This window comes from Hyperolius riggenbachi, chromosome 2, assembly GCF_040937935.1.
Source record: "Hyperolius riggenbachi isolate aHypRig1 chromosome 2, aHypRig1.pri, whole genome shotgun sequence".
NCBI lineage: Eukaryota > Metazoa > Chordata > Amphibia > Anura > Hyperoliidae > Hyperolius > Hyperolius riggenbachi.
Genome location: NC_090647.1, coordinates 525,019,254 through 525,041,679, shown reverse-complemented (window position 1 = coordinate 525,041,679; position 22,426 = coordinate 525,019,254). Strand labels below are relative to the sequence as shown.

The window sequence follows — 22,426 nt, the reverse complement described above, 5'->3', positions numbered from 1 at the left end:
TGTAGCCAACTTTGCAGATAATACAAAATGATGCAGAATTATAAACACCAAGATGGATAGTGAAATGTTACAACAGGATCTTAACAACATGACAGATAAAAATGTAATGCTGATAAATTTAAAGTCATGCCCCTTGGATGTACCAATGGTAAAGCACCATATAAAATAAATGGCATACAGCTAGGAACATCAGACTTGGGAATACTGGTTGATAACAAGTTAAGTAATCATATAAAATTCTAAGCAGTAACTAAAAGCAAATAAAAATCGGGGATGCATAAAATGGGAAATAAAATCTCGAAGTGCTAGTATTCTACTCCCTCTGTATAACTCACTTGTGAGGCCACATCTGCAGGAGGGGATACAGTTTTGGGCACCACACTATAGAAAGGACATTCACCTTCTAAACTCAACTTACCTGTGGCTTCATCCAGCCCCTAGAAGTCTATCTAGTCCAGCACTGCAGTTCTGCTGCCCTCCAGTGTGCCGCGAACCTCTCTGAAATATCACGGATCATAGCTGTGGTTGCGGGCTTCTACACATGCTTGCGCCCCTCTTGATCGCACTCCAGTGGCTGGGAGTATTGTGCACCTGCCCAGTTTAAGTCTTTGTGAGCTGTGCAAGCTCAGAACGCTCCCACCAGAGGAGCATGCTCAAGAGAGTTGTGGGTGGGGGCTCACATGACTGTTAAGGTGCATACACACGCACTACAAGAGGCAACGACGGGTCCTCCGGACCCTCCCGCTAGGTGGTCTCTTAGCCAACGCTGTCGGTGGACTGATAAGGCTGTTTCTGAACGATCCGCTCAGCACTGTCGGCTAAAAGACCACCCAGTAGGAGGGTCCGGTGGACCAGTCGTTGCCTCTTGTAGTGCGTGTGTACGCACCTTTACAGTCACTAATCTACTCCTACCATTCTGATTACTGGTGGTGGAGATCACCTGGTTACAAGGCTACAATAGGAGTGACATAGTAGGGAGGAAGTGTGTGTGTGTGTTCAGAGTGTGTGTGTTGAGTGTGTGTGTTGAGTGTGTGTGTGTGTGGAGTGTGTGTGTGTGTGGAGTGTGTCTGTGTGTGTGCTGAGTGTGTGTGTGTGTGTGTGTGTGGTGTGTGTGGAGTGTGTGTGTGTGTGTGGAGTGTGTGTGTGTGTGTGCTGAGTGTGTGTGTGTGCTGAGTGTGTGTGTGCTGTGTGTGTGTTGAGTGTGTTGAGTGTGTAGGGGGCATTTTGGGATCAGCATGGGGGATTCTGGGTTACATGCAGAAGGGACCCCAGCTACTCTGACTGTCAGCCTACTCTTATTCATCTCATTTTTAAAGTGCAAGCCTAATCCTAGCGCAAAGAAGAGTGGCACTCTAATCAGAGAGTGGGGTCACATCACATCCCCTCAAAAGTCTAAGACACCCATAGGCGAGAATGTAGGAAGGTTTGCGGATAGGTCCAGACAGAGCAGACAGAAAAGAAGAGAAAATGCTGATACACAACACATTAGTAGATGCTGCCGACTCTTTATCATAGTCTTGCAATATACGAAATGCAAGAAAAATATACCTGTTGGAATCTCTTTAAATGGAGAGTCAGGATGGGAGGCGGAGCCGACACCAACATCTGCTTCTTGCCATTAGTGTAGACAAACTTCTTCTCCACTGAAAACAAAAGGGAGTTTGAAGAATTGTGTGAATCAAAAAAAGTTAAATGTTGACAGGAATTATAAGTTATTCAATTCCCTCGCTATAAACACTCATACACTACTAGGTTTAAAAGAAGAAAACATGTAAACCGCATTCACTTGGGGATCACATGACGACCTCTGCACTCTTCTCACCCAAACACAACAATCTTCATGCCTTCCTAGGGAGGCAGGGGGTCTGGGACACGCCCCTCTCATATGGCTCTGCTAGGCTGAGTGGTAGTCTGGGAAGGCCCCTCCCATAAATCTTCCCCAAAAGCAGGGCATGGTAATTGTTTTATTTTATGCAGGACACAGCAACCCCCCTCCGACGGACAATAAATTGTCTACACCAAAGCAGTAAATATAGCTCTTTAGACTTTAGTTGCACACAACTGTGTAACAAAAATGACAGCAGTGACAGATTGCTGTTTCAGCCTCCATAGGTCTTTCTCAAGCTGCAATAGTCAGTAAGGTGCACCTATAAAAGGTTGAAACAGCAGTCTGTCGCTGCTGTCATGTTTGTTTTATTTTCACATTGTACTTTTACAAATAAAGTCTAAAGAGCTATAATTACTGCTTATGGTGACTTCCCTTTGTTGGATCCGTTGCTATATGACCCTAGTGGTACTAGGGTGCGGGTTGTGGCACACATTTCTGGGCGTCATTGGGTGCTCCTTCACGCCATTTTACATATGAAGATAGGATTTACAGACTTTATGTTACACACAGTAACCCAGAGCTGTACTGAGAGGGTGGATTTAGGGAGCTTTAAAGATCCTGGACACCTGCAGTCAAAACCTATCTCACAGATCATGTGATGACTACCTAACAACAGGGCTATGGAGTCGGTACAAAAATCTTCCGACTCCAACTCCGACTCCTCAGTTTATGAAACCACGACTCCGACTCCAATTCCGACTCCGGGTACCCAAAATGGCTCAGACTCCGACTCCTCGACTCCGACTCCTTAGTCTAATACTTAACAGGGCTGTGGATTTTGTACAAAATCATCCGACTCAGACTCCTGACTCCTCAGTTTATGAAATCAACGACTCCGACTCCAACTCTGACTCCGGGTGCAGAAAATTGCCCCGACTCCTGGACTCCGACTCCAAAGCCCTGTCTGACAACCCAGGGTTGTCCCAAGAGGATTGGGTTCAGATGGCTTTTAAAAATGCTGGACACCTGCAGTTAAAACCTACGCTATAGCCCATGTGATGACTACCTGACAACTGATCATGTGACGGAGCATCAGAACGGTGCAAGATTTCTCTTCTTTTCATTACTGAGAGCTGGGAACATTTATAAATGTGATGCAGGTTTTTAAGGGCGTTCGTCAAAAGAAGATGCAAAAATTCTATCTTTTTAAGTATGAAGATGTTGCGATTATGTAGGGTCGTGATTGGTTAATTTTCTTTTGAGTCTTTACTGGGTCACTTTAACAGGGCAATGGACAGTGGGGCAGTGTCATCATAATCCCTTCCTCTTCTTGTTTTGGAAAAGGTCAGGGCAGTCACTAATCACAGCTTGCACATGAAAACCCAGCTCTAACACTGAAACCTTATGGCATCAAGGTAGGTGTTTTATTAGCCTTACTTACCTTTGTTATTATGTTTCAGCATCTTTGCCTGCCTCTGGGTGCAGGTATTGCACAGTAGCTGATTGTTTCCAACCAGGTTCTCCTTGCGGGTAAACTGATAAAGACAACTAAGGAATCAGAATCAGAATCGTTTATTTCGCCAAGCATGATTGCTCATGCCCGGAATTATTTTTGGCACATACATATAGCTCGGGAGAAAGACATATAAAGGGGACATATAATAGAGAAATGGATCGATGTCAGCAACAGCAGAAGCAATCAATTGCATTACATTACATTATATAACATTCTAGTCCGTTAATTGACCCCGAGATGACCAGTGGTTAATCTTGTGGGCTGGGTGGTTCGGTCGATTGTTCGGCCATGGCCCGGCTTGTTCCACCGTTCGTTAGGGCTTGCACCGATGGAAGTATGTGGAGGGAGTTTAAGTAGCTGACCGCCGATGGGAAAAAAGAGTTCCTGTGTCTAACAGTCTTTGCGGGGATGGCTCGAAGTCTCCGGCCTAGCGGAAGCAAGCTGAAGTATCGGTGGCCTGGGTGTGAGGGGTCGTTAGCGATCCTCAGTGCCCTGGATTTCAGTCTTTTGTTGTACAGTAGTGCAAGTGAGGGGAGGGGGCACCCAATGATCCTCTCCGCCGACCTAATGACCCTCTGTAGTTTGAGCTTGTCACTGGCGGTGGCTCTAGCGTACCAGACCAGGATGGAAGAGCAGAGGATTGACTCAGTGGTGGCCGAGTAGAAGCTGGTCAGAATTTCTCGGGTCATGCCGACCTTCCTTAGCTGTCGGAGGAAGTAGAGTCTTTGCTGGGCTTTCCGTTGGATGGCAGTGATATTGGGCTTCCAACTGAGATCACTGGAGATAGTAGTGCCCAGAAGACGGGCACAGGGCACTCTAGCTACCTCAGTGCCATCAATATAGATTGGGGGAGGGGTGGGGGCCGACCTCCTGAAGTCAATTATTAGCTCGACAGTTTTAGCAGTGTTAAGTAGTGTTGGGCGAACATCTAGATGTTCGGGTTCGGGCCGAACAGGCCGAACATGTCCGCGATGTTCGGGTGTTCGACCCGAACTCCGAACATAATGGAAGTCAATGGGGACCCGAACTTTTGTGCTTTGTAAAGCCTCCTTACATGCTACATACCCCAAATTTACAGGGTATGTGCACCTTGGGAGTGGGTACAAGAGGAAAAAAAAATTTAGCAAAAAGAGCTTATAGTTTTTGAGAAAATCGATTTTAAAGTTTCAAAGGGAAAACTGTCTTTTAAATGCGGGAAATGTCTGTTTTCTTTGCACAGGTAACATGCTTTTTGTCGGCATGCAGTCATAAATGTAATACATATAAGAGGTTCCAGGAAAAGGGACCAGTAATGCTAACCCAGCAGCAGCACACGTGATGGAACAGGAGGAGGGTGGCGCAGGAGGAGAAGGCCACGCTTTGAGACACAACAACCCAGGCCTTGCATGAGGACAAGAAGCGTGCGGATAGCATGCTTTGTACCACCATGCAGTCATAAATGTAATAAAGATAAGTGGTTCAATAAACAGGGACCACGCGGCAACGCTAACCCAGCAGCAGCACACGTGATGGAACAGGAGGAGGCGCAGGAGGAGAAGGCCACGCTTTGTGAGACACAACAACCCAGGCCTTGCATGAGGACAAAAAGCGTGCGGAGAGCATGCTTTGTACCGCCATGTAGTCATAAATGTAATAAAGATAAGAGGTTCAATAAACAGGGACCACGCGGCAACGCTAACCCAGCAGCAGCAGCAGCAGCAGCGCACGTGATGGAACAGGAGGAGGCGCAGGAGGAGAAGGCCACGCTTTGTGAGACACAACAACCCAGGCCTTGCATGAGGACAAAAAGCGTGCGGATAGCATGCTTTGTACCGCCATGTAGTCATAAATGTAATAAAGATAAGAGGTTCCATAAACAGGGACCGGCAACGGTAACCCAGCAGCAGCAGCAGCAGCAGCAGCACACGTGATGGAACAGGAGGAGGCGCAGGAGGAGAAGGCCACGCTTTGTGAGACACAACAACCCAGGCCTTGCATGAGGACAAAAAGCGTGCGGATAGCATGCTTTGTACCGCCATGTAGTCATAAATGTAATAAAGATAAGAGGTTCAATAAACAGGGACCACGCGGCAACGCTAACCCAGCAGCAGCAGCAGCAGCAGCACACGTGATGGAACAGGAGGAGGCGCAGGAGGAGAAGGCCACGCTTTGTGAGACACAACAACCCAGGCCTTGCATGAGGACAAAAAGCGTGCGGATAGCATGCTTTGTACCGCCATGTAGTCATAAATGTAATAAAGATAAGAGGTTCCATAAACAGGGACCACGCGGCAACGGTAACCCAGCAGCAGCAGCAGCAGCAGCAGCACACGTGATGGAACAGGAGGAGGCGCAGGAGGAGAAGGCCACGCTTTGTGAGACACAACAACCCAGGCCTTGCATGAGGACAAAAAGCGTGCGGATATAGCAGCAATGCTTTTTGCCGCCATGCAGTCATAAATGTAATACAGATGAGAGGTTCAATAAACAGGGACCGGAAACGCTAAACCATCCCAGATGTTCATCGGTCATGTTACTTGGTTGGGGTCCAGGAGTGTTGCGTAGTCGTTTCCAATCCAGGATTGATTCATTTTAATTTGAGTCAGACGGTCTGCATTTTCTGTGGAGAGGCGGATACGCCGATCTGTGATGATGCCTCCGGCAGCACTGAAACAGCGTTCCGACATAACGCTGGCTGCCGGGCAAGCCAGCACCTCTATTGCGTACATTGCCAGTTCGTGCCAGGTGTCTAGCTTCATGCCCGGTTTCAGGTCCAGCGGTGCCAGCCACAAATCCGTCTGTTCCTTTATTCCCCTCCAAATTTCCTCCCCTGTGTGCTGCTTATCCCCAAGGCAGATCAGCTTCAGCAACGCTTGCTGACGCATGCCAACAGCTGTGCTGCACTGCTTCCACGATCCTACTGCTGCTGGTGCTGGGTTAGCATTTCCGGATGAGGTACAGCTTTGAGATGCGTTGGAGGAGAAGGAGTCAGAGAGGTAGGTGCTGCTGTTGTTATCCAGCTGTTTGCGGCGTGGGCAACACCCGCGCCGTAGCAGGTGAGGAATCGCTGCCAGGCTCCACAAGGTTCACCCAGTGCGCGGTAAGGGAGATGTATCGACCCTGGCCGAACGCACTCGTCCAGGTGTCAGTGGTGAGGTGAACCTTGCAGGCAACGGCATTCTTCAAGCTTCGGGTTATTTAGCTGACCACGTGCTCATGCAACTCAGGCACTGCAGAGCGCGCAAAGTGGTAGCGGCTGGGAACAACGTAACGTGGGATGGCCACTGACATCATGCCCTTGAAGCTGTTTGTCTCCACCACTCGATATGGCAGCATTTCGCAGGCCAGAAGCTTGGCTATGCTGGCTGGCTGTTACTGCCACGGCCCGGGGGTCATTTGCTGGCAATTTCCTCTTGTGCTCAAACATCTCAGAGACAGACAACTCAACCGTAGCGCTGCACACCGAAGGGCTGTTGGTTGTTGTGTTTGATGAACACTGGGAGACCTCAAGAGCACTAGTCCGGAAAGTGACAGTGTCAGCATCGTCTGATGTTTGTGAATGTTGTGAACCACGCAATGGCTGGGCTACTGCTGCTGCTGAGGCGGGTCTGGTGGTGAGTCTGGTGAACCCAAGGGAGGCAGTGTTGCTGGTGGTACCCTGTCCTGCCGCGTTTGCCCACAGAGTGGGATGTTTGGATAGAATGTGGCGGCTCATGCTGGTGGTGGAGAGGTTGTTAATACTTTTCCCCCTGCTCAGGCGGGTCTTGCACACCTTGCAAATCGCCATGGTAACATCCTCAGTGCAGTCTTCAAAGAAAGCCCAGACTTTAACTGGCTGAGGACTCGGACCTCGTGCGTGATGTGCTGGTGCTGCTTAACCCACTGCTGGACGCTTGAGAGGTCATCCAAGTAATTATCTGGTCCTGTTCTTTTGGATCTGTGAGGGTTGTTGTCCTGGACAACATGGGCAGTATTGAGTGGGTTTTCTTGGGTGCTCCCCTGTGGCCTGTACGTGAACCGTCAGGGGAAACACCTCTTCCCTTGCCCCTCCCTCTTTCACCGGATTTCTTCCTCATTTCACTTATCCTTAAAGTACACGCTGACTGGCAGCAGTACAGTGGCAGTACAGAAATGCTATACAGTGGTGGGTGAGCGGTGTACCACTATTGTCAGCAGTGACACAGAGCACAATGCTATACAGTGGCGGGTGAGCGGTGTACTACTGTTCCCAGCAGACACAGAGTGGAAGTAAACACAATGCTATATAGTGTGGCTGAGCCGTGTACACAGAGTGGCATTAAACACAATGCTATATAGTCTGCTATATAGTCACCCCGAACAGGGTGATGTTCTGCAGAACCCGAACAGTGGCAAACACTGTTCGCCCAACACTACTGGGAGGGAACGCAGATTTTAGTACCTAAACACACGATACAACATGTTTTCCGGGGTCGGACTCTGAGGCACATACAGATGGTCCCGATCATCATCCTCATCATACAACTCTTCTCCTGAGTCTGACCCACCCACCACCTCTGCCACCCCAACATCCCCAGACACAGACCCCTCATCGTCCTCAACATTAACTTGGGATGCTGGCCTGAGCCAGACCTCCTCCTCCACATCAGGCCCCATCATCTCCTCAATGGCAGCCCTCATTAATCGCTCTGGCGACGGACTGATGGACACAACGTTCTCCTCCGGGGAGGGCTGCTGCTGACCACTGGCTGCTGGGGTGGATGTTATAGCTTGCGTGGGGCGTTGGCTGTTGCTGTTGTTGGGAGTGCTGCTCACAGCGGAGGTCTCTGGGGAACTCATGTTGAGCTCATATAGTGGTTGACGGTGAGTGGAGTATTACTGATCCCAGCAATATACACACTGACTGGCAGAGTACGCAATGCTATATAGTGTGGCTGAGCGGTGTACACAGAGTGGCAGTAAACACAATGCTATATAGTCTGGCTGAGCGAGCGGTGTACTACTGTTCCCAGCAGAATCAGAGTGGCAGTAAACAATGGTATATAGTCTGGCTGAGCGGTGTACACAGAGTGTCAGTAAACAATGGTATATAGTCTGGCTGAGCGAGCGGTGTACTACTGTTCCCAGCAGAATCAGAGTGGCAGTAAACAATGGTATATAGTCTGGCTGAGCGGTGTACACAGAGTGTCAGTAAACAATGGTATATAGTCTGGCTGAGCGAGCGGTGTACTACTGTTCCCAGCAGAATCAGAGTGGCAGTAAACAATGGTATATAGTCTGGCTGAGCGGTGTACACAGAGTGTCAGTAAACAATGGTATATAGTCTGGCTGAGCGAGCGGTGTACTACTGTTCCCAGCAGAATCAGAGTGGCAGTAAACAATGGTATATAGTCTGGCTGAGCGGTGTACACAGAGTGTCAGTAAACAATGGTATATAGTCTGGCTGAGCGGTGTACACACAATGCTATATAGTCTGCTATATAGTGTCAGTAAACAATGGTATATAGTCTGGCTGAGCGAGCGGTGTACTACTGTTCCCAGCAGAATCAGAGTGGCAGTAAACAATGGTATATAGTCTGGCTGAGCGGTGTACACAGAGTTTCAGTAAACAATGGTATATAGTCTGGCTGAGCGGTGTACACAGAGTGTCAGTAAACAATGGTATATAGTCTGGCTGAGCGGTGTACACAGAGTGGCAGTAAACACAATGCTATATAGTCTGGCTGAGCGAGCGGTGTACTACTGTTCCCAGCAGAATCAGAGTGGCAGTAAACAATGGTATATAGTCTGGCTGAGCGGTGTACACAGAGTGTCAGTAAACAATGGTATATAGTCTGGCTGAGCGGTGTACACAGAGTGTCAGTAAACAATGGTATATAGTCTGGCTGAGCGGTGTACACAGAGTGGCAGTAAACACAATGCTATATAGTCTGGCTGAGCGAGCGGTGTACTACTGTTCCCAGCAGAATCAGAGTGGCAGTAAACAATGGTATATAGTCTGGCTGAGCGGTGTACACAGAGTGTCAGTAAACAATGGTATATAGTCTGGCTGAGCGGTGTACACAGAGTGTCAGTAAACAATGGTATATAGTCTGGCTGAGCGGTGTACACAGAGTGGCAGTAAACACAATGCTATATACTCTGGCTGAGCGAGCGGTGTACTACTGTTCCCAGCAGACACAGAACAGTGAACAGAATGCTATATAGTGTGGCTGAGCGAGCGGTGTACCACTATTCCCAGCAGACACAGAACAGTGAACAGAATGCTATATAGTGTGGCTAAGCGGGCGGTGTACCACTATTCCCAGCAGACACAGAACAGTGAACAGAATGCTATATAGTGTGGATGAGCGAGCGGTGTACCACTATTCCCAGCAGACACAGAACAGTAAACAGAATGCTATATAGTGTGGCTGAGCGAGCGGTGTACCACTATTCCCAGCAGACACAGAACAGTGAACAGAATGCTATATAGTGTGGCTGAGCGAGCGGTGTACCACTATTCCCAGCAGACACAGAACAGTGCACAGAATGCTATATAGTGTGGCTGAGCGAGCGGTGTACCACTATTCCCAGCAGACACAGAACAGTAAACAGAATGCTATATAGTGTGGCTGAGCGAGCGGTGTACCACTATTCCCAGCAGACACAGAACAGTAAACAGAATGCTATATAGTGTGGCTGAGCGAGCGGTGTACCACTATTCCAAGCAGACACAGAACAGTGAACAGAATGCTATATAGTGTGGCTGAGCGAGCGGTGTACCACTATTCCCAGCAGACACAGAGTGGCAGTAAACAGAATGCTATATAGTGTGGCTGAGCGAGGTACACAGAGTGGCAGTAAACAGAATGCTATATAGTGTGGCTGAGCAAGCGGTGTACTACTATTCCCAGCAGACACAGAGTGGCAGTAAACAGAATGCTATATAGTGTGGCTGAGCGAGGTACACAGAGTGGCAGTAAACAGAATGCTATATAGTGTGGCTGAGCAAGCGGTGTACTACTGTTCCCAGCAGTGACACAATGACAGGGGGGACCCTGGCTAGCGTGGCTGGAGCGCGAACTACCCTGCCTGCCTACCCAAAGCTAAACCCACAGACAAATGGCGGAGATATGACGTGGTTCGGGTATTTATTTACCCGAACCACGTGACCGTTCGGCCAATCAGAGCGCGTTCGGGTCCGAACCACGTGACCCGTTCGGCCAATCACAGCGCTAGCCGAACGTTCGGGGAACGTTCGGCCATGCGCTCTTAGTTCGGCCATATGGCCGAACGGTTTGGCCGAGCACCGTCAGGTGTTCGGCCGAACTCGAACATCACCCGAACAGGGTGATGTTCTGCAGAACCCGAACAGTGGCGAACACTGTTCGCCCAACACTAGTGTTAAGCACCAGCCTGTTCTCCTTGCACCAGTTGCAGATTCTCTCCACCTGCTGACGGTACTCCTGGATGTTATCCTTAGTGACAAGGCCAACAACGGTGGTGTCATCGGCGAACTTGATGACCTTGACTGAGTCTGCCTCCGATCTGCAGTTGTTCGTGTAGAGGGAGAACAGTAGTGGAGACAGCACACAGCCCTGAGGGGCGCCTGTGTTTGTTGTCACTGCTTTGGAGCAGATGTCGCTCAGCCTGACGACTTGGGATCTGTTGGTGAGAAAGTCTGTGATCCAAAGGCGTAAGCTTGAGTGGACACCAAGTGCGGCAAGGTCCTCCTGTAGTATGCGTGGACAGATGGTGTTAAAAGCCGAGCTGAAGTCAAGGAGTAGTATCCTGGCATACGCGTTTGGCCTATCAAGATGGTCATTGATGAGCTCCATGCAGATATTAATTGCGTCATCGGTGGACCTGTTTGCCCTGTAGGCGAACTGGTAGGGGTCTAGGAGGGGCGAAGTGTAGAGCTTGAGGTTGGCTAGGACCGCCCGCTCCAGGGTTTTCATAATGACGGACGTCAGGGCCACGGGCCTAAAGTTGTTAAGGTCTGAGACCCCCTGCTTTTTAGGGACAGGTATGATGGTAGACCTCTTGAAGCAAGTGGGAACCTTGCCTTCCTTCAGTGACTTGGAGAAGATATCAGAGAGGATGGGGGCCAGTTGCCGACAGCCGGTTTTCAAGCAGGCTGGGGATACGCCGTCAGGGCCGGAGGCTTTCCTGACGTTTAGCGTTGATAGAAGGCGCAGGACGTCGGCCTCGCTTACTTCCAAAGGGGAGTGTGGACTCGGGTTGATGTCTGCAGGGCATGGAGAGGGGTTGGGTGATTCCAGACGCCCCTTCTGTGCTTCCTGGTTCTCGAACCTGCAGTAGAATCTGCTCAGATCTTCTGCGAGTTTCAGGCTAGGTGCTGCATGTTGGGGTCGGGGTTTGTAGTTAGTGGCGGCCTTCAGCCCCTTCCATACAGCCCTTGAGTCCATAGATCTCAGGTTTTGTTCCATTTTTGCAGCGTACTCCTTTTTGGCAACTCTCAGCTCCCGATTGAGGTCATTTCTCGCTCTCCTGTAGTCCTCCTGGTTGCCAGACTTATGTGCCGCTTCCTTGCGCCTCCGCAGTTGTCGTAGCTTGATAGTGAACCACGGCTTGTTGTTCGGGTACACCTTGAAGGATTTTGTTGGTACGCAGGAGTCCTCACAGAAACGGATGTAAGAGGCGACATTATCTGCCCATTCATCCAGGTTTGTCGCTTCTAGGGACTTCCAGTCAGTGCAGTCGAAACAGGCTTGCAGTTGCAGCTTGGCCTCATCTGACCACACTTTGATAGACAAGTAGCATAGGAGGAGCACCACAGAACTGAGTAGCGATCAGTGTGCCACGGTCTTCGTCCCAGTGTCCCTTGGGACGCACCAACACCAGCTTTTCTCCAAAGAGACCGGCACCACTTGGATAGATTAGTATAAAGCTCTTTTATTGCATATGAAGTGGCAGTACAATGACAGTCGCTGTTTCGGGCCTAGCCCTTTATCAAATTGCTGTAGCCATAGCAAACACCCTTGTGCAAAGTCCTTAAATCTCCCTCCCCCAGTAAAACCACCAATTGGTGTCCTAATGGGCGGAGTTACCGGCGGACCTGATGGGGAACATGTAAAAAAGTACACATGTAAGCACACAAGTCCATTACCTGTATCAAATCTCCATATGTTGCCAAACACCGCTAGACGCCACCTCCATGCGCCCCAGCGAGAGTATACGCGCCAGTAAGTCCCTCCTCTATCCTTCAAAGAGGACCAATGGGGCTGCTGCGCGCTGTAACAACGAGACCGTCCTGTCTCGTAACCACCTGCGTTCCACAGGCCGACATCCTGTCGGCAAACCGGATATGACGCTACGGGACCCGAACGGTCTCCGTAGCAACCACAAACACAGCGCACGGCGCTGTGATAGGCTGAAATCCGTCCCCTTCACCTCCGCAAGCATGCGGAAACAGGGGACACAAGAATACAAATGCACAAATGGAACAATAGGATAGAGTAAAGGAGCCATAAGGCATCCAGTACTCTATACAAGTGTAGGGTAATATCCCACCCAAAACTACTAGCCAACATATGAGAAACCACAGGCAAAAGACTTATATACTTCACCCAATACAGTTCAGCCGAACCACCGTCCAGGAAATCTAAAAACAAGACAAAATAAAAAGCAATTAGGCTTATCTCAAAATATGTAAATACAATATTTGTAACAATCAGACAGTAAAAAAATAGCCGGGACAAAAAAGGGGACAAAAACTGGGAAAAACAGTTTAACGTACATGGACACAGAAACCTAAATCATATTCTCGATTAAGCCCGCCCGGTTCAAGAGTACCGAGCCGCCTAATCCAGAACGCCTCCCTCCTACGTAATTCAGTCTCCCTACTACCACCCCTCCAGTCCGGTGGGACAGAATCAATTACTGTAACTTTTAATTGAGATACGGAGTGTCTGAGAGCTGAGAAATGTTCGGAGACCGATAGGCCCTGCGTTTTATGCCGTATAGCCGATTTATGCGAAGAGATCCGATCCTTGAGCCGTTGCGTCGTCATCCCCACGTATGCCAAGCCACAAGGGCACTTCAGCATATAAACGACATAAGTCGAGTCACATGTATATAAGCGATCGAGGTTAAACGAATTTCCACGTGAAGGATGGGTAAACTTGTTCCCCTTCAAAACCATACCACACATGTGACAACCCAAACAGGGAAACATGCCAACACGTCTACCCTCAAGACGTGGCCGTCTCTTAGGTGTCACCTTGTCACGTATGGTAGGGGCCCTCTTAAAGGCCATCATGGGTGGATATCGAAACTCCAACACCTGCGGAAAGCCATCCGTGAGGACCCGCCAGTGCCTGCGAATCACCCGTGACACCATGTCACTGCAGGCACTGAAGGTCGACACGAATGGCATACGTGGGCCAATCCGGCTCCTTTTTCTTTCACCTGTACGAGGCAATAAAGTATGTGATGGATAGCCCCTCCTCCGAAACTTCTCAGACATCTCTTCTCTCCTAAATCTACGACTGGATTCCTTGCTCACTATTCTATCAATTCTCCCAAACTGGCTTAGGCAAATACACAGTGGTGTGACCGCACACTCCAATAACGACCTCAAAGTGTGACGTGCCCGGCCAGCGATCCAGCAGCACTCCAGATCATCCAACCAAGTAAGAAGATGAAGCCGGCACCGTCTTATCTATTTCTTCTGCTCTTTTATTGTATTCCAATCATAAATACAACGTTTCAAGGCTGCACGCCTCTTTATCAAGCTGAATTGGAAGTCACAATGATATAACAAACACACTGGTATTTATACTAGACATGGTTAACGTCAGCCAATCAATTTAAATCACTATTGTCCAATCATAATGGTCCCTATCTGTCGGACCTGATGGAGAACTCGTATATGGCTGCTCTGATAGGATGCGCAGACAGGTACCTCCCACCTATCCTGCCTCCCATGGCCGCCCAGCCCCCGACCTCCTGGGTCCGCCCATTGCTGCACCCACCCCATCCATCCGCCCAATGCGGACCTGATGGGGAACTGGCGCAGCTGTGCCGTGTGCGGACGTCAGCCCGCATGCGTCCATAAGTGTCCGCCTTGGCACGCTCTGACGGAGCTTCGCTCCGCCTTTTGCGTGACGCTGCGCCAGTTCCCCATCAGGTCCGCATTGGGCGGATGGATGGGGTGGGTGCAGCAATGGGCGGACCCAGGAGGTCGGGGGCTGGGCGGCCATGGGAGGCAGGATAGGTGGGAGGTACCTGTCTGCGCATCCTATCAGAGCAGCCATATACGAGTTCTCCATCAGGTCCGACAGATAGGGACCATTATGATTGGACAATAGTGATTTAAATTGATTGGCTGACGTTAACCATGTCTAGTATAAATACCAGTGTGTTTGTTATATCATTGTGACTTCCAATTCAGCTTGATAAAGAGGCGTGCAGCCTTGAAACGTTGTATTTATGATTGGAATACAATAAAAGAGCAGAAGAAATAGATAAGACGGTGCCGGCTTCATCTTCTTACCCAAACTGGCTTAGGGGAATACTTTCTTTGGTTGACACAGGATGAAAGCTTCCGTAATGTAGCACTGAGTTACAGTCAGTGTCTTTGACATACAAATCAGAAATTAGCACCTCCCCTTCCCTAGTGATCTGCGTATCAAGAAAAGATATGCTATTATGATCACTATGAGATGTCAGCTTTATGTAGGAACAGCAGCCATGTAATTGGGCGATAAATTCCAAAAGGGTCTCCCGTGGCCCCCTCCACATGCAGAAGACGTCATCAATATAACGCCACCAGCACAAAGCGTGCCGGTGGAATAGTGCATTGTTGTAGACAAAGGCCTCTTCATAGAGGCCCATGTACAAATTAGCATAGGAGGGGGCCACGTTAGAACCCATCGCCGTACCACGGCGCTGTACATAAAACTGACCCTTAAATTCAAAATAGTTGCACTTCAAGACTATCTGTAGGAGAGATAAACAAAACTTTCTCTGAGCGACTGACAGATCAGTCCTAGTCAACAAGAACCAATCTACTGCCTCTACACCCCCATCATGCGGGATGGAGGTGTAGAGGCTTTCTACATCCAGAGTAACCAAAAGAACCTCCTCTCCGGGCAGACTAATCCCCTGTAGCTTACTCAGGAACATGGTAGTGTCTTTCAGATAGGATGGAATGGACTGTACAAGAGGCTGTAAGATGGAATCTAGAAACCTAGCCAGGGGTACAAATACAGAACCCACCCCGGCCACAATCGGCCGGCCAGGGGGGTTCTGTAGACACTTGTGTATCTTGGGGAGTGTGTACAGTTTGGGGGTTGAGGGGAATTTCTCCTTAAGAAAGGTCAATAAGCCAGAATCGATCACATTCTCTTTTAAAGCATCAGACAAAACATCCTCTATTTGTCGCTGAACCTCAGGTAATGGGTCTCCAGACAGTAACCCATACACCCCAGAGTCCGACAATTGACGTGATATCTCAGCCTCATACATCAGTGTGTCCATCACCACAACCGCCCCACCTTTGTCTGCAGGGCGGATGGTGATGGAGACATTCTGTTGCAATCCAGCTAAAGCTTCCCTCTCTGCTCTTGTTAAATTATGATGGACAATACGTTCACCCCTTCTATACTCCTCCTCCATTTTTTTGATGTCCTCTTGCACCCTAGCAACAAAGTTCTCGATAATTGGATGACTTGGGGGGAGGAATGCACTGGGGTTCCTAAAACCCAGTTCCTTGAGTCTAAAACATCCGTCATCATCATTTCGTATAGTAGATGGAAATGGAGGTAGACAAGAAAAGAAATGTTTCAGTTTAATGTTCCGAAAAAACCGAAACAGTTCCTGGTCCAATTTGAAAAAATCCGTGGGAAAGGTCGGACAAAAAGACAGTCCCAAATTCAACACCTGAATTTCATCTGAGGAAAGCATATAGGAGGAAATATTTACCACCAAAGATTCTAACGGTGTTTCCTCTGGCGTAGAACCCGAGGGCTCAATCTCTTCTTGGTGGAGTCCCCTCCTACGGCGCCTCCCCCCCCTGGTGCCCCCTCCTTCTCCACAGTTTGGGGAGTTGTCACGAGAGGAGGCGCTGGAGTCATCCCGAGCCGAACCAGCACCAGAGCCAGCTCCTCCACTAGGTGGCTTCTTCCCTCGTGGTGGTTTCCTCTCCCTTGGATTTGGATTGCGAATCCCAGGTTGACGTTGCCATGGATAAACATATCCAGATATATAATCATATGAATCCCGTGTAAATTTTCCTCTCTTATCCTCTTCCACAGATTTCGTGAATGCCTCCATCTTTTTATTGAGTGTGTCCATGAGTTCAACAAACTTATCACCAGGCAGTGTCTCCTTGAGCTGCTTAGTAAGGACTTCAATCTTAGCTGAGAGAAGTGGCAATTCTTGTTGGATGCGAACGATAGTATGTAACATCGCATCCAGTGAAGCTTTGTTCCAGATGTTTGCCCAGACCTCGCAATACGCTGCATCATTAGGGAACATAGTCGGTACCACATGGGCCCTCATAGACCTAGGAATCTTCTTAGTATGACAATATTCCGCCAACGTCTTAGAATGCAAATCTAAACTAATTTTCCTTTTCATGGTCAATTCAAGGTCCCTCTGTAGAGGCTTAGGGTCTGGGATCTTTAAGAAGGTAGAGCCCCTCTCCACTAAAGCCAGGATTTCTGTCGCTTGTTGGTCATTATAGCAGAATACGCCAGCTACCTTTTCACCCTGTGGGGTAGACATGATGCTTCACTCCTCAGGACACCAACCGTAATAGTCAAGTAGCATAGGAGGAGCACCACAGAACTGAGTAGCGATCAGTGTGCCACGGTCTTCGTCCCAGTGTCCCTTGGGACGCACCAACACCAGCTTTTCTCCAAAGAGACCGGCACCACTTGGATAGATTAGTATAAAGCTCTTTTATTGCATATGAAGTGGCAGTACAATGACAGTCGCTGTTTCGGGCCTAGCCCTTTATCAAATTGCTGTAGCCATAGCAAACACCCTTGTGCAAAGTCCTTAAATCTCCCTCCCCCAGTAAAACCACCAATTGGTGTCCTAATGGGCGGAGTTACCGGCGGACCTGATGGGGAACATGTAAAAAAGTACACATGTAAGCACACAAGTCCATTACCTGTATCAAATCTCCATATGTTGCCAAACACCGCTAGACGCCACCTCCATGCGCCCCAGCGAGAGTATACGCGCCAGTAAGTCCCTCCTCTATCCTTCAAAGAGGACCAATGGGGCTGCTGCGCGCTGTAACAACGAGACCGTCCTGTCTCGTAACCACCTGCGTTCCACAGGCCGACATCCTGTCGGCAAGCCGGATATGACGCTACGGGACCCGTAGCTACAGGGGATTAGTCTGCCCGGAGAGGAGGTTCTTTTGGTTACTCTGGATGTAGAAAGCCTCTACACCTCCATCCCGCATGATGGGGGTGTAGAGGCAGTAGATTGGTTCTTGTTGACTAGGACTGATCTGTCAGTCGCTCAGAGAAAGTTTTGTTTATCTCTCCTACAGATAGTCTTGAAGTGCAACTATTTTGAATTTAAGGGTCAGTTTTATGTACAGCGCCGTGGTACGGCGATGGGTTCTAACGTGGCCCCCTCCTATGCTAATTTGTACATGGGCCTCTATGAAGAGGCCTTTGTCTACAACAATGCACTATTCCACCGGCACGCTTTGTGCTGGTGGCGTTATATTGATGACGTCTTCTGCATGTGGAGGGGGCCACGGGAGACCCTTTTGGAATTTATCGCCCAATTACATGGCTGCTGTTCCTACATAAAGCTGACATCTCATAGTGATCATAATAGCATATCTTTTCTTGATACGCAGATCACTAGGGAAGGGGAGGTGCTAATTTCTGATTTGTATGTCAAAGACACTGACCGTAACTCAGTGCTACATTACGGAAGCTTTCATCCTGTGTCAACCAAAGAAAGTATTCCCCTAAGCCAGTTTGGGAGAATTGATAGAATAGTGAGCAAGGAATCCAGTCGTAGATTTAGGAGAGAAGAGATGTCTGAGAAGTTTCGGAGGAGGGGCTATCCATCACATACTTTATTGCCTCGTACAGGTGAAAGAAAAAGGAGCCGGATTGGCCCACGTATGCCATTCGTGTCGACCTTCAGTGCCTGCAGTGACATGGTGTCACGGGTGATTCGCAGGCACTGGCGGGTCCTCACGGATGGCTTTCCGCAGGTGTTGGAGTTTCGATATCCACCCATGATGGCCTTTAAGAGGGCCCCTACCATACGTGACAAGGTGACACCTAAGAGACGGCCACGTCTTGAGGGTAGACGTGTTGGCATGTTTCCCTGTTTGGGTTGTCACATGTGTGGTATGGTTTTGAAGGGGAACAAGTTTACCCATCCTTCACGTGGAAATTCGTTTAACCTCGATCGCTTATATACATGTGACTCGACTTATGTCGTTTATATGCTGAAGTGCCCTTGTGGCTTGGCATACGTGGGGATGACGACGCAACGGCTCAAGGATCGGATCTCTTCGCATAAATCGGCTATACGGCATAAAACGCAGGGCCTATCGGTCTCCGAACATTTCTCAGCTCTCAGACACTCCGTATCTCAATTAAAAGTTACAGTAATTGATTCTGTCCCACCGGACTGGAGGGGTGGTAGTAGGGAGACTGAATTACGTAGGAGGGAGGCGTTCTGGATTAGGCGGCTCGGTACTCTTGAACCGGGCGGGCTTAATCGAGAATATGATTTAGGTTTCTGTGTCCATGTACGTTAAACTGTTTTTCCCAGTTTTTGTCCCCTTTTTTGTCCCGGCTATTTTTTTACTGTCTGATTGTTACAAATATTGTATTTACATATTTTGAGATAAGCCTAATTGCTTTTTATTTTGTCTTGTTTTTAGATTTCCTGGACGGTGGTTCGGCTGAACTGTATTGGGTGAAGTATATAAGTCTTTTGCCTGTGGTTTCTCATATGTTGGCTAGTAGTTTTGGGTGGGATATTACCCTACACTTGTATAGAGTACTGGATGCCTTATGGCTCCTTTACTCTATCCTATTGTTCCATTTGTGAATTTGTATTCTTGTGTCCCCTGTTTCCGCATGCTTGCGGAGGTGAAGGGGACGGATTTCAGCCTATCACAGCGCCGTGCGCTGTGTTTGTGGTTGCTACGGAGACCGTTCGGGTCCCGTAGCGTCATATCCGGTTTGCCGACAGGATGTCGGCCTGTGGAACGCAGGTGGTTACGAGACAGGACGGTCTCGTTGTTACAGCGCGCAGCAGCCCCATTGGTCCTCTTTGAAGGATAGAGGAGGGACTTACTGGCGCGTATACTCTCGCTGGGGCGCATGGAGGTGGCGTCTAGCGGTGTTTGGCAACATATGGAGATTTGATACAGGTAATGGACTTGTGTGCTTACATGTGTACTTTTTTACATGTTCCCCATCAGGTCCGCCGGTAACTCCGCCCATTAGGACACCAATTGGTGGTTTTACTGGGGGAGGGAGATTTAAGGACTTTGCACAAGGGTGTTTGCTATGGCTACAGCAATTTGATAAAGGGCTAGGCCCGAAACAGCGACTGTCATTGTACTGCCACTTCATATGCAATAAAAGAGCTTTATACTAATCTATCCAAGTGGCGCCGGTCTCTTTGGAGAAACACACTTTGATAGACTTGAGTGCCGGTTTAGCCGTTTCTAGGTGCCTCTTGTAGGTGGGAATAAGGTGGATGAGGCAGTGGTCAGAGGAGCCGAGGGCTGCCCATGGGACCGCCTTGTATGCTTCCTTCAGTGCTGTGTAGCAGTGGTCGAGTGTGTTTGGGCCTCTGGTAGGGCAGGCTACATGCTGGTAGTAACGTGGCATCTACTGTCGTAGGTTGGCCTTGTTGAAATCGCCAACGACGATGAACAGTGAGTCCGGGAGGGATGTCTCCCACTGCAAGATTGTCTCATTTAGGTCCAGCAGGGCAGATTTGACGTCGGCATCAGGAGGTATGTACACTCCGGCAAGGACATAAGAGGAGAACTCGCGTGGTGAGTATGGCGGCCTGCAGTTAATTAGTAGGAGTTCCAGGTCTGGGGAGCACTTCCTGTCAAGTACCAAGGGGGTGGCGCACCATGAGGAGCCAATGTAGAAGCAGATGCCCCCTCCTCTTTTCTTCCCAGAGAGGACCGGGTCTCGGTCTGCACGGATGAGGCTGTAGTCCGGGAGAAGGAGGGCGCTCTCGGGGATGTTCTCATGTAACCATGTTTCTGTGAAGCAGAGTGCTGGAGTGTTTCTGCCGAGGTCTCTCCTGTCGCAGAGGAGGCGCAGTTCGTCTAGTTTGTTGGGGAGGGATTGAACATTTGCCAGGAGGACTGAGGGGATGGCTGACCGAAGGCCCTTCTTTCTCAGCCTCACACGGGCCCCAGCTCGGCATCCTCTCCGCCTTCGGCCTGCATGTTGTCTCAGTGCTGGATCCAAGACTTGCCGGATGTGGTTCCAGACCAGGGTAATTAGGAGCTTGGCTTCAGGGGGTGAGGGGCAACGTGGTTCCCACCCTAGTAGCTGTTCTCTGGTGAAGGTCGTGCGTGTGGAGGGGGACGGCGGAGGCGGGCCTGGGCCCCAGGCACGAGGGGTGGATGGGCGCCAGCGTGGGGTGGTGGAGCATGGCATACTGGCATACTTTTCATCCGGTGGGCGCTGATGTAGGACTGATCACTCATCCAGCTGAAGCTCCTTTCTGTCTGAGAGGGCACAAAAGGCAGTTTTCGGGTCTTCGTTCACCACTTCATAGACCTGGTTAGTGGGCACGTCATTTACTATTTCAATCTCAATATCGTTGAGTTTAAGGTTTGAGTTGAGATTGAGTCTGTTCAGGTTTTCCGTTAGTTGATTATCTACATCATCCTCTTCTGCTTGAGGACTCGAAGACATCTCGTCTTGGACCTCAACAATATCCATGTTCACTTCAGGGAGGTTTCCATTCTCTAGAAGAACCTCAGTTGTTTCACTACCGAGTTGAGTTTTGTTGACGATATTTTTATTATTGGATCCAGTTAGTTCTGTAACTCTCTTGTTCAGTTCATGATGATTCTCCTGATCTTCTACTGCTGAATTATGGTTATTTTCAAGACTTGCCTCAGCATTATTTTCCAAGTTTGTCAAACACAAATCTTTGTTGTGTTTAGAACAATCGAGATCTTCCTCGTTCTTCTCCACATCATTGTCACTGGTTAACTCCGGAGACAATGCCTCAGCTGTGGTCTGCTCTTGTGGCTCACAATTGTTGTCCAGCGTGTTGTTGTCAGGGATGGATTCCTCGTCGTCCTGTTGGCTCACATTGAGACCAGTCAACATTAACGTCTTTAAAGTCTTGCCTTGTATTTTCTGCTGTCGCCGTTGAGTCTGTTGGAAGATGACAAATTTTTCAGTGAAAATGACTTAAGTAGATAATAGATCATAACATTTACTTGGCACCTTCCGCCGACTTTTATTGTCTGGATCTTTAAACTAGTACGGATTTACTCAGGTATAAGGCCTAAAGTAAACCCGAGAGGATTGTACTTGTAAAGTTTGTAGCTTCTCTTTTAAAAAAGTAAATAAGTAACTACTGAAGCTACTGAACAAGAAAAGGAACAAACTAGCATATGAAAGAAAAGCAGACGATGTCCACGCAAAGTAGAGGCATTAGACTATGACTATGGTAGGTATTAGATAGTGAGCTCCACTTAAAGGATATCCAACCTGAAAGAAAAAAGGTAAGCCTAACTTACCTGCTTCCCTCCAGTGCACTGCTAGCCTCTCTGAAAGATCCCTGTGGCTGCAAGCTTCTACGCATGTGTGCACCTCTGGTGATCGCACTTCAATGGCTAGGAGTATTCGGCAACTGCCCAGTAAGTCTTTGTGACCTGCGCAAGCGCAGAATGCTCCCTCCACCGGCACGCGATGATAAGAGGTGTGGGGACCTTTTGGAGGGGATTCCAGCGCACTGGAGTGTAGCGGAACTACAGTATTGGACCTGATAGACTACTAGGGAATAGAGGAAGTCAGAGGTAAGTTAAGCTTAGCTTTTTTCTTTCAGCTTGGATATCCTTTAAAGCAGTGTTCCCCAACCCTGTCCTCAAGGCCCACCAACAGTGCATGTTTTGTGGAAAGCCACAGAGG

General features: G+C 49.0%; 1 pseudogene; it reads right to left on the bottom strand.

Moving 5' to 3' along the window:
• LOC137545267 (ubiquitin carboxyl-terminal hydrolase 16-like) overlaps positions 1 to 22,426 on the bottom strand; it is a 47,452-nt pseudogene that overhangs the window by 2,692 nt on the left and 22,334 nt on the right.